Source organism: Ascidiella aspersa, chromosome 4 (assembly GCF_963924565.1).
Source record: "Ascidiella aspersa chromosome 4, kaAscAspe10.2, whole genome shotgun sequence".
NCBI classification, from domain to species: Eukaryota; Metazoa; Chordata; class Ascidiacea; order Phlebobranchia; family Ascidiidae; genus Ascidiella; species Ascidiella aspersa.
This window is the reverse complement of record NC_139450.1, coordinates 24,825,738-24,838,024: the sequence shown is the minus strand read 5'-3', so window position 1 is coordinate 24,838,024 and position 12,287 is coordinate 24,825,738. Positions and strand designations below refer to the sequence as shown.

Genomic DNA, 12,287 nt, shown 5'->3' with positions numbered 1-12,287 from the left:
TAACATTTTTAAAGATTTTAGACCAAAAAATGTTGACCAATACTGTCTACGACCATACCAGGTTGAATGCACCCGATCTCGTCCGATCTCGGAAGTTAAGCAACGTCGGGATTGGTTAGTACTTGGATGGGTGACCGCCTAGGAATACCAATTGTCGTAGGCAAAATATGATTTATTTAAGTTTTTACTTTTTTAAATAGATTAGACGTAAAATGTTGAGAAATACTGCTTATGACCATACCAGGTTGAATGCACCCGATCTCGTCCAATCTCGGAAGTTAAGCAACGTCGGGATTGGTTAGTACTTGGATGGGTGACCGCATAGGAATTCCAATTGTCATAGGCAAAATATGATTTATAAAATATATTTAAATGTTAACATTTTTGAAGATTTTAGATCATAAAATGTTGTCCAACACTGTCTACGACCATACCAGGTTGAATGCACCCGATCTCGTCCGATCTCGGAAGTTAAGCAACGTCGGGATTGGTTAGTACTTGGATGGGTTACCGCCTAGCAATACCAATTGTCATAGGCAAAATATGATTTTTAAAATATATTTAAATGTTAACATTTTTAAAGATTTTAGACCAAAAAATTTTGACCAATACTGTCTACGACCAAACCAGGTTGAATGCACCCGATCTCGTCCGATCTCGGAAGTTAAGCAACGTCGGGATTGGTTAGTACTTGGATGGGTGACCGCCTAGGAATACCAATTGTCGTAGGGATAATATGATTTATTTAAGTTTTACATTTTTAAACAGATTAGACCATAAATGTTGACCAATACTGTCCACGACCATACCAGGTTGAATGCACACGATCTCGTCCGATCTCGGAAGTTAAGCAACGTCGGGATTGGTTAGTACTTGGATGGGTGACCGCCTAGGAATACCAATTGTCGTCGGCACAATATGATTTATTTAAGTTTTTACATTTTTAAATAGATTAGACCATAAATGTTGACGATTACTGTCTACGACCATACCAGGTTGAATGCACCCGATCTCGTCCGATCTCGGAAGTTAAGCAACGTCGGGATTGGTTAGTACTTGGATGGGTGACCGCCTAGGAATACCAATTGTCGTAGGCAAAATAAGATTTATTTAAGTTTTTACATTTTTAAATAGATTAGACCATAAATGTTGACCAATACTGTCTACGACCATACCAGGTTGAATGCACCCGATCTCCTCCGATCTCGGAAGTTAAGCAACGTCGGGATTGGTTAGTACTTGGATGGGTGACCGCCTAGGAATACCAATTGTCGTAGGCAAAATATGATTTATTTAAGTTTTTATTTTTAAAATAGAATAGACATAAAATGTTGAGAAATACTGCTTACGACCATACCAGGTTGAATGCACCCGATCTCCTCCGATGTCGGAAGTTAAGCAACGTCGGGATTGGTTAGTACTTGGATGGGTGACCGCCTAGGAATACCAATTGTCGTAGGCAAAATATGATTTATTTAAGTTTTTATTTTTAAAATAGAATAGACATAAAATGTTGACCAATACTGGCTACGACCATACCTAGGAATACCAATTGTCGTAGGCACAATATGATTTATTTAAGTTTTTACATTTTTAAATTGATTTGACCATAAATGTTGACCAATACTGTCTACGACCATACCAGGTTGAATGCACCCGATCTTGTCCGATCTCGGAAGTTAAGCAACGTCGGGATTGGTTAGTACTTGGATGGGTGACCGCCTAGGAATACCAATTGTCGTAGGCAAAATATGATTTATTTAAGTTTTTATTTTTAAAATAGAATAGACATAAAATGTTGAGAAATACTGCTTACGACCATACCAGGTTGAATGCACCCGATCTCGTCCGATCTCGGAAGTTAAGCAACGTCGGGATTGGTGAGTACTTGGATGGGTGACCGCCTAGGAATACCAATTGTCGTAGGCAAAATATGATTTATTTAAGTTTTTACATTCTTTTATAGATTAGACCAAAAAATGTTGTGCAATACTGACTCGACCATACCAGGTTGAATGCACCCGATCTCGTCCGATCTCGGAAGTTAAGCAACGTCGGGATTGGTTGGTACTTGGATGGGTGACCGCCTAGGAATACCAATTGTCATAGGCAAAATATGATTTTTTAATATATATTTAAATGTTAACATTTTTAAAGATTTTTGACCAAAAAATGTTGACCAATACTGTCTACGACCATACCAGGTTGAATGCACCTGATCTCGTCCGATCTTGGAAGATAAGCAACGTCGGGATTGGTTGGTACTTGGATGGGTGACCGCCTAGGAATACCAATTGTCATAGGAAAAATATGATTTTTAAAATTTATTTAAATTTCAACATTTTCAAAGATTTTAGACCAAAAAATGTTGACCAATACTGTCTACGACCATACCACGTTGAATGCACCCGATATCGTCCGATCTCGGAAGTTTATTAACGTCGGGATTGGTGAGTACTTGGATGGGTGACCGCCTAGGAATACCAATTGTCGTAGGCAAAATATGATTTATTTAAGTTTTTACATTTTTTTATAGATTAGACCCAAAAATGGTGAGCAATACTGACTACGACCATACCAGGTTGAATGCACCCGATCTCGTCCGATCTCGGAAGTTAAGCAACATCGGGATTGGTTAGTACTTGGATGGGTGACCGCCTAGGAATACCAATTGTCGTAGGCACAATATGATTTATTTAAGTTTTTACATTTTTAAATAGATTAGAACATAAATGTTGACCAATACTGATTACGACCATACCAGGTTGAATGCACCCGATCTCGTCCGATCTCGGAAGTTAAGCAACGTCGGGATTGGTTGGTACTTGGATGGGTGACCGCCTAGGAATACCAATTGTCATAGGCAAAATATGATTTTTAATATATATATAAATGTTAACATTTTTAAAGATTTTAGACCAAAAAATGTTGACTAATACTGTCTACGACCATACCAGGTTGAATGCACCCGATCTCGTCCGATCTCGGAAGTTAAGCAACGTCGGGATTGGTTAGTACTTGGATGGGTGACCGCCTAGGAATACCAATTGTCGTAGGCAAAATATGATTTATTTAAGTTTTTACTTTTTTAAATAGATTAGACGTAAAATGTTGAGAAATACTGCTTATGACCATACCAGGTTGAATGCACCCGATCTCGTCCAATCTCGGAAGTTAAGCAACGTCGGGATTGGTTAGTACTTGGATGGGTGACCGCATAGGAATTCCAATTGTCATAGGCAAAATATGATTTATAAAATATATTTAAATGTTAACATTTTTGAAGATTTTAGATCATAAAATGTTGTCCAATACTGTCTACGACCATACCAGGTTGAATGCACCCGATCTCGTCCGATCTCGGAAGTTAAGCAACGTCGGGATTGGTTAGTACTTGGATGGGTTACCGCCTAGCAATACCAATTGTCATAGGCAAAATATGATTTTTAAAATTTATTTAAATGTTAACATTTTTAAAGATTTTAGACCAAAAAATTTTGACCAATACTGTCTACGACCAAACCAGGTTGAATGCACCCGATCTCGTCCGATCTCGGAAGTTAAGCAACGTCGGGATTGGTTAGTACTTGGATGGGTGACCGCCTAGGAATACCAATTGTCGTAGGCACAATATGATTTATTTAAGTTTTTACATTTTTAAATAGATTAGAACATAAATGTTGACCAATACTGACTACGACCATACCAGGTTGAATGCACCCGATCTCGTCCGATCTCGGAAGTTAAGCAACGTCGGGATTGGTGAGTACTTGGATGGGTGACCGCCTAGGAATACCAATTGTCGTAGGCAAAATATGATTTATTTAAGTTTTTACATTCTTTTATAGATTAGACCAAAAAATGTTGTGCAATACTGACTCGATCATACCAAGTTGAATGCACCCGATCTCGTCCGATCTCGGAAGTTAAGCAACGTCGGGATTGGTTGGTACTTGGATGGGTGACCGCCTAGGAATACCAATTGTCATAGGCAAAATATGATTTTTTAATATATATTTAAATGTTAACATTTTTAAAGATTTTTGACCAAAAAATGTTGACCAATACTGTCTACGACCATACCAGGTTGAATGCACCTGATCTCGTCCGATCTTGGAAGATAAGCAACGTCGGGATTGGTTGGTACTTGGATGGGTGACCGCCTAGGAATACCAATTGTCATAGGAAAAATATGATTTTTAAAATTTATTTAAATTTCAACATTTTCAAAGATTTTAGACCAAAAAATGTTGACCAATACTGTCTACGACCATACCACGTTGAATGCACCCGATATCGTCCGATCTCGGAAGTTTATCAACGTCGGGATTGGTGAGTACTTGGATGGGTGACCGCCTAGGAATACCAATTGTCGTAGGCAAAATATGATTTATTTAAGTTTTTACATTTTTTTATAGATTAGACCAAAAAATGGTGAGCAATACTGACTACGACCATACCAGGTTGAATGCACCCGATCTCGTCCGATCTCGGAAGTTAAGCAACATCGGGATTGGTTAGTACTTGGATGGGTGACCGCCTAGGAATACCAATTGTCGTAGGCACAATATGATTTATTTAAGTTTTTACATTTTTAAATAGATTAGAACATAAATGATGACCAATACTGACTACGACCATACCAGGTTGAATGCACCCGATCTCGTCCGATCTCGGAAGTTAAGCAACGTCGGGATTGGTTGGTACTTGGATGGGTGACCGCCTAGGAATACCAATTGTCATAGGCAAAATATGATTTTTAATATATATATAAATGTTAACATTTTTAAAGATTTTAGACCAAAAAATGTTGACCAATACTGTCTACGACCATACCAGGTTGAATGCACCCGATCTCGTCCGATCTCGGAAGTTAAGCAACGTCGGGATCGGTTAGTACTTGGATGGGTGACCGCCTAGGAATACCAATTGTCGTAGGCAAAATATGATTTATTTAAGTTTTTACTTTTTTAAATAGATTAGACGTAAAATGTTGAGAAATACTGCTTATGACCATACCAGGTTGAATGCACCCGATCTCGTCCAATCTCGGAAGTTAAGCAACGTCGGGATTGGTTAGTACTTGGATGGGTGACCGCATAGGAATTCCAATTGTCATAGGCAAAATATGATTTATAAAATATATTTAAATGTTAACATTTTTGAAGATTTTAGATCAAAAAATGTTGTCCAATACTGTCTACGACCATACCAGGTTGAATGCACCCGATCTCGTCCGATCTCGGAAGTTAAGCAACGTCGGGATTGGTTAGTACTTGGATGGGTTACCGCCTAGCAATACCAATTGTCATAGGCAAAATATGATTTTTAAAATATATTTAAATGTTAACATTTTTAAAGATTTTAGACCAAAAAATTTTGACCAATACTGTCTACGACCAAACCAGGTTGAATGCACCCGATCTCGTCCGATCTCGGAAGTTAAGCAACGTCGGGATTGGTTAGTACTTGGATGGGTGACCGCCTAGGAATACCAATTGTCGTAGGGATAATATGATTTATTTAAGTTTTACATTTTTAAACAGATTAGACCATAAATGTTGACCAATACTGTCCACGACCATACCAGGTTGAATGCACACGATCTCGTCCGATCTCGGAAGTTAAGCAACGTCGGGATTGGTTAGTACTTGGATGGGTGACCGCCTAGGAATACCAATTGTCGTCGGCACAATATGATTTATTTAAGTTTTTACATTTTTAAATAGATTAGACCATAAATGTTGACGATTACTGTCTACGACCATACCAGGTTGAATGCACCCGATCTCGTCCGATCTCGGAAGTTAAGCAACGTCGGGATTGGTTAGTACTTGGATGGGTGACCGCCTAGGAATACCAATTGTCGTAGGCAAAATAAGATTTATTTAAGTTTTTACATTTTTAAATAGATTAGACCATAAATGTTGACCAATACTGTCTACGACCATACCAGGTTGAATGCACCCGATCTCCTCCGATCTCGGAAGTTAAGCAACGTCGGGATTGGTTAGTACTTGGATGGGTCACCGCCTAGGAATACCAATTGTCGTAGGCAAAATATGATTTATTTAAGTTTTTATTTTTAAAATAGAATAGACATAAAATGTTGAGAAATACTGCTTACGACCATACCAGGTTGAATGCACCCGATCTCCTCCGATGTCGGAAGTTAAGCAACGTCGGGATTGGTTAGTACTTGGATGGGTGACCGCCTAGGAATACCAATTGTCGTAGGCAAAATATGATTTATTTAAGTTTTTATTTTTAAAATAGAATAGACATAAAATGTTGACCAATACTGGCTACGACCATACCTAGGAATACCAATTGTCGTAGGCACAATATGATTTATTTAAGTTTTTACATTTTTAAATTGATTTGACCATAAATGTTGACCAATACTGTCTACGACCATACCAGGTTGAATGCACCCGATCTCGTCCGATCTCGGAAGTTAAGCAACGTCGGGATTGGTTAGTACTTGGATGGGTGACCGCCTAGGAATACCAATTGTCGTAGGCAAAATATGATTTATTTAAGTTTTTATTTTTAAAATAGAATAGACATAAAATGTTGAGAAATACTGATTACGACCATACCAGGTTGAATGCACCCGATCTCGTCCGATCTCGGAAGTTAAGCAACGTCGGGATTGGTGAGTACTTGGATGGGTGACCGCCTAGGAATACCAATTGTCGTAGGCAAAATATGATTTATTTAAGTTTTTACATTCTTTTATAGATTAGACCAAAAAATGTTGTGCAATACTGACTCGACCATACCAGGTTGAATGCACCCGATCTCGTCCGATCTCGGAAGTTCAGCAACGTCGGGATTGGTTGGTACTTGGATGGGTGACCGCCTAGGAATACCAATTGTCATAGGCAAAATATGATTTTTTAATATATATTTAAATGTTAACATTTTTAAAGATTTTTGACCAAAAAATGTTGACCAATACTGTCTACGACCATACCAGGTTGAATGCACCTGATCTCGTCCGATCTTGGAAGATAAGCAACGTCGGGATTGGTTGGTACTTGGATGGGTGACCGCCTAGGAATACCAATTGTCATAGGAAAAATATGATTTTTAAAATTTATTTAAATTTCAACATTTTCAAAGATTTTAGACCAAAAAATGTTGACCAATACTGTCTACGACCATACCACGTTGAATGCACCCGATATCGTCCGATCTCGGAAGTTTATCAACGTCGGGATTGGTGAGTACTTGGATGGGTGACCGCCTAGGAATACCAATTGTCGTAGGCAAAATATGATTTATTTAAGTTTTTACATTTTTTTATAGATTAGACCCAAAAATGGTGAGCAATACTGACTACGACCATACCAGGTTGAATGCACCCGATCTCGTCCGATCTCGGAAGTTAAGCAACATCGGGATTGGTTAGTACTTGGATGGGTGACCGCCTAGGAATACCAATTGTCGTAGGCACAATATGATTTATTTAAGTTTTTACATTTTTAAATAGATTAGAACATAAATGTTGACCAATACTGATTACGACCATACCAGGTTGAATGCACCCGATCTCGTCCGATCTCGGAAGTTAAGCAACGTCGGGATTGGTTGGTAATTGGATGGGTGACCGCCTAGGAATGCCAATTGTCATAGGCAAAATATGATTTTTAATATATATATAAATGTTAACATTTTTAAAGATTTTAGACCAAAAAATGTTGACTAATACTGTCTACGACCATACCAGGTTGAATGCACCCGATCTCGTCCGATCTCGGAAGTTAAGCAACGTCGGGATTGGTTAGTACTTGGATGGGTGACCGCCTAGGAATACCAATTGTCGTAGGCAAAATATGATTTATTTAAGTTTTTACTTTTTTAAATAGATTAGACGTAAAATGTTGAGAAATACTGCTTATGACCATACCAGGTTGAATGCACCCGATCTCGTCCAATCTCGGAAGTTAAGCAACGTCGGGATTGGTTAGTACTTGGATGGGTGACCGCATAGGAATTCCAATTGTCATAGGCAAAATATGATTTATAAAATATATTTAAATGTTAACATTTTTGAAGATTTTAGATCATAAAATGTTGTCCAATACTGTCTACGACCATACCAGGTTGAATGCACCCGATCTCGTCCGATCTCGGAAGTTAAGCAACGTCGGGATTGGTTAGTACTTGGATGGGTTACCGCCTAGCAATACCAATTGTCATAGGCAAAATATGATTTTTAAAATATATTTAAATGTTAACATTTTTAAAGATTTTAGACCAAAAAATTTTGACCAATACTGTCTACGACCAAACCAGGTTGAATGCACCCGATCTCGTCCGATCTCGGAAGTTAAGCAACGTCGGGATTGGTTAGTACTTGGATGGGTGACCGCCTAGGAATACCAATTGTCGTAGGGACAATATGATTTATTTAAGTTTTACATTTTTAAACAGATTAGACCATAAATGTTGACCAATACTGTCCACGACCATACCAGGTTGAATGCACACGATCTCGTCCGATCTCGGAAGTTAAGCAACGTCGGGATTGGTTAGTACTTGGATGGGTGACCGCCTAGGAATACCAATTGTCGTCGGCACAATATGATTTATTTAAGTTTTTACATTTTTAAATAGATTAGACCATAAATGTTGACGATTACTGTCTACGACCATACCAGGTTGAATGCACCCGATCTCGTCCGATCTCGGAAGTTAAGCAACGTCGGGATTGCTTAGTACTTGGATGGGTGACCGCCTAGGAATACCAATTGTCGTAGGCAAAATAAGATTTATTTAAGTTTTTACATTTTTAAATAGATTAGACCATAAATGTTGACCAATACTGTCTACGACCATACCAGGTTGAATGCACCCGATCTCCTCCGATCTCGGAAGTTAAGCAACGTCGGGATTGGTTAGTACTTGGATGGGTGACCGCCTAGGAATACCAATTGTCGTAGGCAAAATATGATTTATTTAAGTTTTTATTTTTAAAATAGAATAGACATAAAATGTTGAGAAATACTGCTTACGACCATACCAGGTTGAATGCACCCGATCTCCTCCGATGTCGGAAGTTAAGCAACGTCGGGATTGGTTAGTACTTGGATGGGTGACCGCCTAGGAATACCAATTGTCGTAGGCAAAATATGATTTATTTAAGTTTTTATTTTTAAAATAGAATAGACATAAAATGTTGACCAATACTGGCTACGACCATACCTAGGAATACCAATTGTCGTAGGCACAATATGATTTATTTAAGTTTTTACATTTTTAAATTGATTAGACCATAAATGTTGACCAATACTGTCTACGACCATACCAGTTTGAATGCACCCGATCTCGTCCGATCTCGGAAGTTAAGCAACGTCGGGATTGGTTGGTACTTGGATGGGTGACCGCCTAGGAATACCAATTGTCGTAGGCAAAATATGATTTATTTAAGTTTTTATTTTTAAAATAGAATAGACATAAAATGTTGAGAAATACTGCTTACGACCATACCAGGTTGAATGCACCCGATCTCGTCCGATCTCGGAAGTTAAGCAACGTCGGGATTGGTGAGTACTTGGATGGGTGACCGCCTAGGAATACCAATTGTCGTAGGCAAAATATGATTTATTTAAGTTTTTACATTCTTTTATAGATTAGACCAAAAAATGTTGTGCAATACTGACTCGACCATACCAGGTTGAATGCACCCGATCTCGTCCGATCTCGGAAGTTAAGCAACGTCGGGATTGGTTGGTACTTGGATGGGTGACCGCCTAGGAATACCAATTGTCATAGGCAAAATATGATTTTTTAATATAAATTTAAATGTTAACATTTTTAAAGATTTTTGACCAAAAAATGTTGACCAATACTGTCTACGACCATACCAGGTTGAATGCACCTGATCTCGTCCGATCTTGGAAGATAAGCAACGTCGGGATTGGTTGGTACTTGGATGGGTGACCGCCTAGGAATACCAATTGTCATAGGAAAAATATGATTTTTAAAATTTATTTAAATTTCAACATTTTCAAAGATTTTAGACCAAAAAATGTTGACCAATACTGTCTACGACCATACCACGTTGAATGCACCCGATATCGTCCGATCTCGGAAGTTTATCAACGTCGGGATTGGTGAGTACTTGGATGGGTGACCGCCTAGGAATACCAATTGTCGTAGGCAAAATATGATTTATTTAAGTTTTTACATTTTTTTATAGATTAGACCCAAAAATGGTGAGCAATACTGACTACGACCATACCAGGTTGAATGCACCCGATCTCGTCCGATCTCGGAAGTTAAGCAACATCGGGATTGGTTAGTACTTGGATGGGTGACCGCCTAGGAATACCAATTGTCGTAGGCACAATATGATTTATTTAAGTTTTTACATTTTTAAATAGATTAGAACATAAATGTTGACCAATACTGAATACGACCATACCAGGTTGAATGCACCCGATCTCGTCCGATCTCGGAAGTTAAGCAACGTCGGGATTGGTTGGTACTTGGATGGGTGACCGCCTAGGAATACCAATTGTCATAGGCAAAATATGATTTTTAATATATATATAAATGTTAACATTTTTAAAGATTTTAGACCAAAAAATGTTGACCAATACTGTCTACGACCATACCAGGTTGAATGCACCTGATCTCGTCCGATCTTGGAAGATAAGCAACGTCGGGATTGGTTGGTACTTGGATGGGTGACCGCCTAGGAATACCAATTGTCATAGGAAAAATATGATTTTTAAAATTTATTTCAATTTCAACATTTTCAAAGATTTTAGACCAAAAAATGTTGACCAATACTGTCTACGACCATACCAGGTTGAATGCACCCGATATCGTCCGATCTCGGAAGTTTATCAACGTCGGGATTGGTGAGTACTTGGATGGGTGACCGCCTAGGAATACCAATTGTCGTAGGCAAAATATGATTTATTTAAGTTTTTACATTTTTTTATAGATTAGACCCAAAAATGGTGAGCAATACTGACTACGACCATACCAGGTTGAATGCACCCGATCTCGTCCGATCTCGGAAGTTAAGCAACGTCGGGATTGGTTAGTACTTGGATGGGTGACCGCCTAGGAATACCAATTGTCGTAGGCACAATATGATTTATTTAAGTTTTTACATTTTTAAATAGATTAGAACATAAATGTTGACCAATACTGAGTACGACCATACCAGGTTGAATGCACCCGATCTCGTCCGATCTCGGAAGTTAAGCAACGTCGGGATTGGTTGGTACTTGGATGGGTGACCGCCTAGGAATACCAATTGTCATAGGCAAAATATTATTTTTAAAATATATTTAAATGTTAGCATTTTAAAGATTTTAGACCAAAAAATGTTTACCAACACTGTCTATGACCATACCAGGTTCAATGCAACCGATCTCGTCCGATGTCGGAAGTTAAGCAACGTTGGGATTGGTTAGTACTTGGATGGGTGACCGCCTAGGAATACCAATTGTCGTAGGCACAATATGATTTATTTAAGTTTTACATTTTTAAATAGATTAGACCATAAATGTTGACCAATACTGTCCACGACCATACCAGGTTGAATGCACACGATCTCGTCCGATCTCGGAAGTTAAGCAACGTCGGGATTGGTTAGTACTTGGATGGGTGACCGCCTAGGAATACCAATTGTCGTAGGCACAATATGATTTATTTAAGTTTTTACATTTTTAAGTAGATTAGACCATTAATGTTGACGATTACTGTCTACGACCATACCAGGTTGAATGCACCCGATCTCGTCCGATCTCGGAAGTTAAGCAACGTCGGGATTGGTTAGTACTTGGATGGGTGACCGCCTAGGAATACCAATTGTCGTAGGCACAATATGATTTATTTAAGTTTTTACATTTTTAAATAGATTAGACCATAAATGTTGACCAATACTGTCTACGACCATACCAGGTTGAATGCACCCGATCTCGTCCGATCTCGGAAGTTAAGCAACGTCGGGATTGGTTAGTACTTGGATGGGTGACCGCCTAGGAATACCAATTGTCGTAGGCAAAATATGATTTATTTAAGTTTTTACTTTTTTAAATAGATTATACGTAAAATGTTGAGAAATACTGCTTATGACCATACCAGGTTGAATGCACCCGATCTCGTCCGATCTCGGAAGTTAAGCAACGTCGGGATTGGTTAGTACTTGGATGGGTGACCGCATAGGAATTCCAATTGTCATAGGCAAAATATGATTTATAAAATATATTTAAATGTTAACATTTTTGAAGATTTTAGATCATAAAATGTTGACCAAT

General features: G+C 38.4%; 29 non-coding genes and 35 pseudogenes across 29 annotated transcripts; all 64 read left to right on the top strand.

Moving 5' to 3' along the window:
• The first annotated feature begins 44 nt into the window (after positions 1 to 44).
• On the top strand, positions 45 to 163 carry LOC146156327 (5S ribosomal RNA). Its single transcript, XR_014495333.1, has one exon. It is a non-coding gene; the product is annotated as a 5S ribosomal RNA (ribosomal RNA).
• A 64-nt stretch (positions 164 to 227) lies between these two features.
• On the top strand, positions 228 to 346 carry LOC146156326 (5S ribosomal RNA; annotated as a pseudogene).
• A 74-nt stretch (positions 347 to 420) lies between these two features.
• On the top strand, positions 421 to 539 carry LOC146156325 (5S ribosomal RNA; annotated as a pseudogene).
• A 74-nt stretch (positions 540 to 613) lies between these two features.
• LOC146156324 (5S ribosomal RNA) lies at positions 614 to 732 on the top strand. Its single transcript, XR_014498169.1, has one exon. It is a non-coding gene; the product is annotated as a 5S ribosomal RNA (ribosomal RNA).
• Positions 733 to 795: 63 nt separating this feature from the next.
• LOC146156323 (5S ribosomal RNA) lies at positions 796 to 914 on the top strand (annotated as a pseudogene).
• A 64-nt stretch (positions 915 to 978) lies between these two features.
• On the top strand, positions 979 to 1,097 carry LOC146156322 (5S ribosomal RNA). Its single transcript, XR_014495332.1, has one exon. It is a non-coding gene; the product is annotated as a 5S ribosomal RNA (ribosomal RNA).
• Positions 1,098 to 1,161: 64 nt separating this feature from the next.
• On the top strand, positions 1,162 to 1,280 carry LOC146156321 (5S ribosomal RNA). The gene has a single exon (XR_014496089.1). It is a non-coding gene; the product is annotated as a 5S ribosomal RNA (ribosomal RNA).
• A 63-nt stretch (positions 1,281 to 1,343) lies between these two features.
• Positions 1,344 to 1,462, top strand: LOC146156320 (5S ribosomal RNA; annotated as a pseudogene).
• Positions 1,463 to 1,628: 166 nt separating this feature from the next.
• Positions 1,629 to 1,747, top strand: LOC146156319 (5S ribosomal RNA). The gene has a single exon (XR_014496857.1). It is a non-coding gene; the product is annotated as a 5S ribosomal RNA (ribosomal RNA).
• A 63-nt stretch (positions 1,748 to 1,810) lies between these two features.
• LOC146156318 (5S ribosomal RNA) lies at positions 1,811 to 1,929 on the top strand. The gene has a single exon (XR_014496027.1). It is a non-coding gene; the product is annotated as a 5S ribosomal RNA (ribosomal RNA).
• A 65-nt stretch (positions 1,930 to 1,994) lies between these two features.
• LOC146156317 (5S ribosomal RNA) lies at positions 1,995 to 2,112 on the top strand (annotated as a pseudogene).
• Positions 2,113 to 2,187: 75 nt separating this feature from the next.
• Positions 2,188 to 2,306, top strand: LOC146156316 (5S ribosomal RNA; annotated as a pseudogene).
• A 74-nt stretch (positions 2,307 to 2,380) lies between these two features.
• Positions 2,381 to 2,499, top strand: LOC146156315 (5S ribosomal RNA; annotated as a pseudogene).
• Positions 2,500 to 2,564: 65 nt separating this feature from the next.
• LOC146156314 (5S ribosomal RNA) lies at positions 2,565 to 2,683 on the top strand. Its single transcript, XR_014495652.1, has one exon. It is a non-coding gene; the product is annotated as a 5S ribosomal RNA (ribosomal RNA).
• A 64-nt stretch (positions 2,684 to 2,747) lies between these two features.
• On the top strand, positions 2,748 to 2,866 carry LOC146156313 (5S ribosomal RNA; annotated as a pseudogene).
• A 74-nt stretch (positions 2,867 to 2,940) lies between these two features.
• On the top strand, positions 2,941 to 3,059 carry LOC146156312 (5S ribosomal RNA). Its single transcript, XR_014495331.1, has one exon. It is a non-coding gene; the product is annotated as a 5S ribosomal RNA (ribosomal RNA).
• A 64-nt stretch (positions 3,060 to 3,123) lies between these two features.
• LOC146156311 (5S ribosomal RNA) lies at positions 3,124 to 3,242 on the top strand (annotated as a pseudogene).
• A 74-nt stretch (positions 3,243 to 3,316) lies between these two features.
• LOC146156310 (5S ribosomal RNA) lies at positions 3,317 to 3,435 on the top strand (annotated as a pseudogene).
• Positions 3,436 to 3,509: 74 nt separating this feature from the next.
• Positions 3,510 to 3,628, top strand: LOC146156309 (5S ribosomal RNA). Its single transcript, XR_014496509.1, has one exon. It is a non-coding gene; the product is annotated as a 5S ribosomal RNA (ribosomal RNA).
• Positions 3,629 to 3,692: 64 nt separating this feature from the next.
• On the top strand, positions 3,693 to 3,811 carry LOC146156308 (5S ribosomal RNA). The gene has a single exon (XR_014496641.1). It is a non-coding gene; the product is annotated as a 5S ribosomal RNA (ribosomal RNA).
• Positions 3,812 to 3,876: 65 nt separating this feature from the next.
• On the top strand, positions 3,877 to 3,994 carry LOC146156307 (5S ribosomal RNA; annotated as a pseudogene).
• Positions 3,995 to 4,069: 75 nt separating this feature from the next.
• LOC146156306 (5S ribosomal RNA) lies at positions 4,070 to 4,188 on the top strand (annotated as a pseudogene).
• Positions 4,189 to 4,262: 74 nt separating this feature from the next.
• Positions 4,263 to 4,381, top strand: LOC146156305 (5S ribosomal RNA; annotated as a pseudogene).
• Positions 4,382 to 4,446: 65 nt separating this feature from the next.
• LOC146156304 (5S ribosomal RNA) lies at positions 4,447 to 4,565 on the top strand. The gene has a single exon (XR_014495651.1). It is a non-coding gene; the product is annotated as a 5S ribosomal RNA (ribosomal RNA).
• A 64-nt stretch (positions 4,566 to 4,629) lies between these two features.
• LOC146156303 (5S ribosomal RNA) lies at positions 4,630 to 4,748 on the top strand (annotated as a pseudogene).
• A 74-nt stretch (positions 4,749 to 4,822) lies between these two features.
• Positions 4,823 to 4,941, top strand: LOC146156302 (5S ribosomal RNA). The gene has a single exon (XR_014495582.1). It is a non-coding gene; the product is annotated as a 5S ribosomal RNA (ribosomal RNA).
• Positions 4,942 to 5,005: 64 nt separating this feature from the next.
• On the top strand, positions 5,006 to 5,124 carry LOC146156301 (5S ribosomal RNA; annotated as a pseudogene).
• A 74-nt stretch (positions 5,125 to 5,198) lies between these two features.
• On the top strand, positions 5,199 to 5,317 carry LOC146156300 (5S ribosomal RNA; annotated as a pseudogene).
• A 74-nt stretch (positions 5,318 to 5,391) lies between these two features.
• LOC146156299 (5S ribosomal RNA) lies at positions 5,392 to 5,510 on the top strand. The gene has a single exon (XR_014498168.1). It is a non-coding gene; the product is annotated as a 5S ribosomal RNA (ribosomal RNA).
• Positions 5,511 to 5,573: 63 nt separating this feature from the next.
• LOC146156298 (5S ribosomal RNA) lies at positions 5,574 to 5,692 on the top strand (annotated as a pseudogene).
• Positions 5,693 to 5,756: 64 nt separating this feature from the next.
• On the top strand, positions 5,757 to 5,875 carry LOC146156297 (5S ribosomal RNA). Its single transcript, XR_014495330.1, has one exon. It is a non-coding gene; the product is annotated as a 5S ribosomal RNA (ribosomal RNA).
• A 64-nt stretch (positions 5,876 to 5,939) lies between these two features.
• LOC146156296 (5S ribosomal RNA) lies at positions 5,940 to 6,058 on the top strand. The gene has a single exon (XR_014496897.1). It is a non-coding gene; the product is annotated as a 5S ribosomal RNA (ribosomal RNA).
• Positions 6,059 to 6,121: 63 nt separating this feature from the next.
• Positions 6,122 to 6,240, top strand: LOC146156295 (5S ribosomal RNA; annotated as a pseudogene).
• A 166-nt stretch (positions 6,241 to 6,406) lies between these two features.
• Positions 6,407 to 6,525, top strand: LOC146156294 (5S ribosomal RNA). The gene has a single exon (XR_014495329.1). It is a non-coding gene; the product is annotated as a 5S ribosomal RNA (ribosomal RNA).
• A 63-nt stretch (positions 6,526 to 6,588) lies between these two features.
• LOC146156293 (5S ribosomal RNA) lies at positions 6,589 to 6,707 on the top strand. Its single transcript, XR_014497588.1, has one exon. It is a non-coding gene; the product is annotated as a 5S ribosomal RNA (ribosomal RNA).
• A 65-nt stretch (positions 6,708 to 6,772) lies between these two features.
• LOC146156292 (5S ribosomal RNA) lies at positions 6,773 to 6,890 on the top strand (annotated as a pseudogene).
• Positions 6,891 to 6,965: 75 nt separating this feature from the next.
• On the top strand, positions 6,966 to 7,084 carry LOC146156291 (5S ribosomal RNA; annotated as a pseudogene).
• A 74-nt stretch (positions 7,085 to 7,158) lies between these two features.
• LOC146156290 (5S ribosomal RNA) lies at positions 7,159 to 7,277 on the top strand (annotated as a pseudogene).
• A 65-nt stretch (positions 7,278 to 7,342) lies between these two features.
• On the top strand, positions 7,343 to 7,461 carry LOC146156289 (5S ribosomal RNA). The gene has a single exon (XR_014495650.1). It is a non-coding gene; the product is annotated as a 5S ribosomal RNA (ribosomal RNA).
• A 64-nt stretch (positions 7,462 to 7,525) lies between these two features.
• Positions 7,526 to 7,644, top strand: LOC146156288 (5S ribosomal RNA; annotated as a pseudogene).
• Positions 7,645 to 7,718: 74 nt separating this feature from the next.
• LOC146156287 (5S ribosomal RNA) lies at positions 7,719 to 7,837 on the top strand. Its single transcript, XR_014495328.1, has one exon. It is a non-coding gene; the product is annotated as a 5S ribosomal RNA (ribosomal RNA).
• Positions 7,838 to 7,901: 64 nt separating this feature from the next.
• On the top strand, positions 7,902 to 8,020 carry LOC146156286 (5S ribosomal RNA; annotated as a pseudogene).
• Positions 8,021 to 8,094: 74 nt separating this feature from the next.
• On the top strand, positions 8,095 to 8,213 carry LOC146156285 (5S ribosomal RNA; annotated as a pseudogene).
• A 74-nt stretch (positions 8,214 to 8,287) lies between these two features.
• Positions 8,288 to 8,406, top strand: LOC146156284 (5S ribosomal RNA). Its single transcript, XR_014498167.1, has one exon. It is a non-coding gene; the product is annotated as a 5S ribosomal RNA (ribosomal RNA).
• Positions 8,407 to 8,469: 63 nt separating this feature from the next.
• On the top strand, positions 8,470 to 8,588 carry LOC146156283 (5S ribosomal RNA; annotated as a pseudogene).
• Positions 8,589 to 8,652: 64 nt separating this feature from the next.
• Positions 8,653 to 8,771, top strand: LOC146156282 (5S ribosomal RNA). The gene has a single exon (XR_014496824.1). It is a non-coding gene; the product is annotated as a 5S ribosomal RNA (ribosomal RNA).
• A 64-nt stretch (positions 8,772 to 8,835) lies between these two features.
• LOC146156281 (5S ribosomal RNA) lies at positions 8,836 to 8,954 on the top strand. The gene has a single exon (XR_014496088.1). It is a non-coding gene; the product is annotated as a 5S ribosomal RNA (ribosomal RNA).
• A 63-nt stretch (positions 8,955 to 9,017) lies between these two features.
• On the top strand, positions 9,018 to 9,136 carry LOC146156280 (5S ribosomal RNA; annotated as a pseudogene).
• Positions 9,137 to 9,302: 166 nt separating this feature from the next.
• On the top strand, positions 9,303 to 9,421 carry LOC146156279 (5S ribosomal RNA). Its single transcript, XR_014498122.1, has one exon. It is a non-coding gene; the product is annotated as a 5S ribosomal RNA (ribosomal RNA).
• Positions 9,422 to 9,484: 63 nt separating this feature from the next.
• On the top strand, positions 9,485 to 9,603 carry LOC146156278 (5S ribosomal RNA). The gene has a single exon (XR_014496026.1). It is a non-coding gene; the product is annotated as a 5S ribosomal RNA (ribosomal RNA).
• Positions 9,604 to 9,668: 65 nt separating this feature from the next.
• Positions 9,669 to 9,786, top strand: LOC146156277 (5S ribosomal RNA; annotated as a pseudogene).
• A 75-nt stretch (positions 9,787 to 9,861) lies between these two features.
• On the top strand, positions 9,862 to 9,980 carry LOC146156276 (5S ribosomal RNA; annotated as a pseudogene).
• A 74-nt stretch (positions 9,981 to 10,054) lies between these two features.
• On the top strand, positions 10,055 to 10,173 carry LOC146156275 (5S ribosomal RNA; annotated as a pseudogene).
• A 65-nt stretch (positions 10,174 to 10,238) lies between these two features.
• Positions 10,239 to 10,357, top strand: LOC146156274 (5S ribosomal RNA). The gene has a single exon (XR_014495649.1). It is a non-coding gene; the product is annotated as a 5S ribosomal RNA (ribosomal RNA).
• A 64-nt stretch (positions 10,358 to 10,421) lies between these two features.
• Positions 10,422 to 10,540, top strand: LOC146156273 (5S ribosomal RNA; annotated as a pseudogene).
• A 74-nt stretch (positions 10,541 to 10,614) lies between these two features.
• LOC146156272 (5S ribosomal RNA) lies at positions 10,615 to 10,733 on the top strand (annotated as a pseudogene).
• Positions 10,734 to 10,807: 74 nt separating this feature from the next.
• Positions 10,808 to 10,926, top strand: LOC146156271 (5S ribosomal RNA; annotated as a pseudogene).
• A 65-nt stretch (positions 10,927 to 10,991) lies between these two features.
• LOC146156270 (5S ribosomal RNA) lies at positions 10,992 to 11,110 on the top strand. Its single transcript, XR_014495794.1, has one exon. It is a non-coding gene; the product is annotated as a 5S ribosomal RNA (ribosomal RNA).
• Positions 11,111 to 11,174: 64 nt separating this feature from the next.
• LOC146156269 (5S ribosomal RNA) lies at positions 11,175 to 11,293 on the top strand (annotated as a pseudogene).
• Positions 11,294 to 11,366: 73 nt separating this feature from the next.
• LOC146156268 (5S ribosomal RNA) lies at positions 11,367 to 11,485 on the top strand (annotated as a pseudogene).
• A 63-nt stretch (positions 11,486 to 11,548) lies between these two features.
• Positions 11,549 to 11,667, top strand: LOC146156267 (5S ribosomal RNA; annotated as a pseudogene).
• Positions 11,668 to 11,731: 64 nt separating this feature from the next.
• On the top strand, positions 11,732 to 11,850 carry LOC146156266 (5S ribosomal RNA). The gene has a single exon (XR_014495327.1). It is a non-coding gene; the product is annotated as a 5S ribosomal RNA (ribosomal RNA).
• A 64-nt stretch (positions 11,851 to 11,914) lies between these two features.
• Positions 11,915 to 12,033, top strand: LOC146156265 (5S ribosomal RNA). Its single transcript, XR_014495325.1, has one exon. It is a non-coding gene; the product is annotated as a 5S ribosomal RNA (ribosomal RNA).
• Positions 12,034 to 12,097: 64 nt separating this feature from the next.
• Positions 12,098 to 12,216, top strand: LOC146156264 (5S ribosomal RNA). The gene has a single exon (XR_014496597.1). It is a non-coding gene; the product is annotated as a 5S ribosomal RNA (ribosomal RNA).
• Positions 12,217 to 12,287: the final 71 nt, after the last annotated feature.